This window comes from Erpetoichthys calabaricus, chromosome 5 (genome assembly GCF_900747795.2).
Source record: "Erpetoichthys calabaricus chromosome 5, fErpCal1.3, whole genome shotgun sequence".
NCBI classification, from domain to species: Eukaryota; Metazoa; Chordata; class Cladistia; order Polypteriformes; family Polypteridae; genus Erpetoichthys; species Erpetoichthys calabaricus.
The window spans coordinates 33,149,185-33,153,881 of NC_041398.2; positions in this window are offsets into that span (position 1 = coordinate 33,149,185).

Here is a 4,697-nt window from a genome sequence, read left to right on the forward strand (position 1 = left end):
TCCTGTCTCTGAACCAAACTTTGCCTTTTCCCAGACTGACAATGGAAGATGCAGCTCTGCTGGATTCCCCAATAACAATGTCAGAGCTTAGAGAGGCTCTTGATTCAGTGCCTCCAAAGAAGGCCTCAGGTGTGGATTGTTTGACCCAGAGCTCTTCTCAGCTTTTTTGGAAGCAGTTAGCACCCTCCTATTTACAAATGGCGAACTCTGTTATCTCCTCGCCCAATATGAATTCTTCAATAAACTCTGCCATGACCAGTTTCCTTTTAAAACAGGGCAAAGATCTGACTGACTTTTCTAATTATCGCCCTATTTCATTGATATATTCAAAGGCAAAATTGCAGGCAAAGCTTTTAGCCAGACATCTGCAAGGGATTCTTTTTAAGCTAATCTAAAGTGAACAGTTTGGGTTTATTAGGTTCTCATGTGTAGCTGATAATATTTAGATATTGCCCTGTGTTTGTCTCAACCAGCAGCGATTTTTTCACTCAATGCAGAGAAAGCTTTTGATTGTATGAACTGGAAATTGCGTTGGTATGGACATTGGTCAATAGTTTGATAATGTAATTGAAACATTATATTCTTCCCCCGAAATAATTACCCGTTCAGAAGATTTTGGCCCATTTCAAATTTCCAAGAGTGTGAGGCAAGGCTGTTCACTCTCTCCTTTACTGTTTAATCTCACTCTTGAGCCTTTAGCCATTGCACTACAAATGTCTTTTCAGTATTCAATTTCTCATTTTACAGCCTATGGCACCCAACATAAAATTTCCCTTTATACTGATGATGCTTTGTTGTTTCTTGGGAATGCAACCTCTGATCTCCCATGGGTGCTTAGCTTATTTATCTCTTTTGAAAATTTATCCTGTAATAAAATTAACTGGTTTAAATCGATTCTTCTTCTTTTAAATCTTCTTGCACAGAAATGCATGTTCCCTTCATATATATCATTGGTTATTTAATTTAAATAGCTTGTTTTTAATGTCTGTTCCTTACCACAGAGTACAAAATCTTCATATTACCCACAAACCCTTTAAAGTTTTAGATTCTCTTGTCCATTGGTCCTCTCTCCCCTTGTCATTTCACTTCAAACTAGCAGTAATTAAACTAAATGTGATTGTTCATTTCAATTTTATCAGTGTAATGTTGCCTCTCTCCCCTCTCATGACATTCTACCCTGATGTTAAATCCTTATGGAACAATGAAAGGCCCACTATTAAACCCTTATCTGTAATTTATGACCAGTATGAGGGTGGGATCTTTTGAACAGATTTGGAATTATATTGTTGGACATTTACACTCTCTATGATTTGGATGTGGCTTGATGCCTCCCAGCTAATCTACCTTTATGGCAAGTCTAGTATAGTGACATCTAGATCCTTACCTCTTGTTCCTTTCACTATCCTAAAGTCATGATTGAAACTTGGTCATATTCTTTGCGGACTTGGTTCAAGATTGAGAAGTTTCTTGGTTCTTCTCCAGTCTGGCACTCTCGAACTCCCATATTCCACAATTTGGCTTTGGGTATTGGTGTCAACCTCATCTCCTTCCTCCATCACTCAAGGATGCATCAGGATATTCTGACCGTCAAGGATGTTTATGATAACTCTTGTCAATAATGTTGAGTTAACATCTTTTTTATTTACTTAAAATTTAAGTATGTTCTTAAGGTGAGCAATGTGCTACTATCTTCTCCAATTCCTTCCCATCTTCTCTATACATTTTGCTGCTGTCTTTCCTATTCTTTGAAGTCAGTGACAACACTCTATGTGTCTAGATACCCTACAGGCCCCTAACAATATTCTCGCAGAGTGACCTTTCCTGTGTCCCCCCTATCTCATCATTATCATTTTTCTAAATGGTGATTTTTTTCCTCTAACATCCAGTTCAAATATGTTTATCATTTATATTTTATTTTCCAGAAGCATTATGTCATGGGCTTGGCTGTGGATTCTACCTGTCGTTATTGAATGATGAATGCCCCAAGTACATTTTTGCTCATGTTCTGAGGATGCCCACCAGTTCAGGTTGTCTGGTTAGCTAGTGGTAATTTTCTGACTTCCATTCTTTTTACAGATGCTTCAAATATTTCTTCTGTTAGGCCTCTCTTCTCTCCCTTTTACTCTTACCCTAGCAGAGTTATTCTGCTCAGACACAATCAAGACTATCTTTCTTTCACTTTATTGAAAAAATTGAAAGCACTGATTAGTATGTAATCTGACTCCAATATTTCTGGGAATGTTGGAAAGACAATATATTTTTTATGTGCTGTTTCCCTTTAATTAGTTTTTGTCCACCTTGAATTATTAGTTATTGTGATTGGCCTGTGCTGGGTTGGAACTTGGCCAATCAAAGGGCTTCACTTTGAACCTTATAGATTAGTTTGGTGGTGTCTTAGCAGTAGAGTAGAAGCTTCATTTGTTAATTGTGAAAGTTTGCATAATTATATATAAAGTAGGTGGAATTTAATTGTTGGTCCTTAAAGTATATTGTTTATGTGTTCAAATTTGTAATTTTGATAAATGTTTAAGTACAGTTTGTAAAATATAGACATTTGAGGAAGCTAAATCATAGTTGAACAGACACTATGTGGAGTTTCACACATATTGTTTGTTAGAGAATTACAGTATTAAGGTTTTCTCATGTATAATATGTATATATGTTAAGAATAATTACTTATTTAAGTTGAGTAAATGCTTTATGGTTTAACGTTCTGCTAATTTCCTGATATTGATCTTATCTTGAGTGTAGTACACTATCTACTGGATAAATAAGTTACCTGTTAATGACTAATGTTAACATTGACAAATTTAAGAGAAAGAAACTGGGACAGCTAATTTATTTTTATTGTATTATTTAGACCATATCTTCACATTTGTATAACTTTGGAAGAAAATAATAAATCGAATTTGGAATTCTTCATCCATTCCCTAACCGGATATGTGTAGTGGTTGTAATTTAATCCTGAACCAACTTAATTCTTCACTACAGGGAATGCCCACCAGTTCAAGCTTTCTTGTCCGCTAGTTGTGATTTTCTGACTATAATTCTTTTAACTAATAAACCTTTAGTGCCTCCAATATTCTTCTGTTAGACCTCTCTTCTCTCCCTTATACTGTTGCTCGGCAGATGTTTTTCTGTTTAGGTATAATCGCTGCAAAAACTGCATTAATGTCTTGCTGGAAATCCCTTGACTCACTTTATTCCATTTTATTGAATTTTTTTTTGTTTGTTTTTACATGAATTTTCTGCAGCACTGATCATTGGGTTATCTAACTCCAATATTAAAAAGTGGACGTCGGTGGGGAAACAGGTCCTGGGTCAGATGGCATTGAGCATTGACTTTGCTCTTGATGTTTAAATCCTTTACTTTTCTCTCCCTTCTCTCTCACAAAAGCGGTGTATGTGTGTCTTCCTGCTCACAGAAATAAAATAAACAAATAAATGTTTGTTATTTTAACATTTTCTTTAGAAGCTTGGTGGAGACATTGAAGCGTTTTCCATTGTGTGGGTTATATATTTTTTTTTTTAGTTATTTCCGAAAAATGTTTGATCTAGATATAATTTTAGTTCTTGCATTTGATATTTAGCAAAACACATTCCATTGTGCAATCTACAAATAGCTAGACGATCTGAAGACACTCAAAGGTAAAGAACATGACAGCTTGCCTCAAAGGAGAAACAAATACCAAAGAACTCATTTAGGAACTTGTCTCACTTGGTCGGCTGTTCTCAAACCATCTTCTATCACACCCTCTTGTAAAGAAGGTTATAACTAGCGCTAATCCCTCATTTATATGTTAGTTCTTTAATAACTGACTTTATCAACGAACTTCTTAACAAATGTAGCTGAGTAAATCCACTTGCATTAGTTGGTTTCTCTAACTGGAGAGCAATTGATCTCTCTGTGAGATTTGTTCAGTCAACTGGACTCTACAGTCCTTTGCCGGATCATCAATGTGTCATGCAACCGTATCACAGGAAGAGGGACTGTTATCAAGGTGGGAAGCAGAAGTATCATTGTAGGCGATTTTATTATTTACATCGACAGTGGGACAAACAAAGCTACGTGAAAGTTTCATCTTTTCCATGTGATCTCATACATGTACTCTGGGCATTGTAGTTTCCTAATAAATCCTAAAGCTGCATTAACTGCTGACTGTATATTATGAAAGAGCAATTACCAGTATGACAGCGTTAATTTCATCTGTAATTGTTTTATATTATGCAATGAGCTGTATAGAGTACAGTATATCCTTCATTTAAGGAAATATATGTAATGAACATAAAAATGTAATTTAGAGATATGCAATAGGATGTTTTTAAGTACTGGTATGTTAATATTCTATTGGAATATCAAGTGTTTTTGAACAATTTGTCCATCTATCCATCCATTTACAATCCCACTTACCCTGAACAGAGCCACAGGGAAGCTGGAGTCTATCCCAGTAAGAAATGGGTGCAAGGCAGGGGCACTGGTCCTACAGTAGATGTTTTATCTAATAGTTTGTGCTGCAGTTGGCTTTAACTCTGTAAAATTCATGAGGCTGGAGTTTTTTACTATGGAAGCTGCATGTGAGTATTATTGTTAACTAACTTTGCATCTGCATTTAATTTATGTTAAAATGATCAGAAAAATATACTGATCCTTTTAACTTTATTCAATGAACAGTATTTAAAAAAAGATTTGTGCTGAT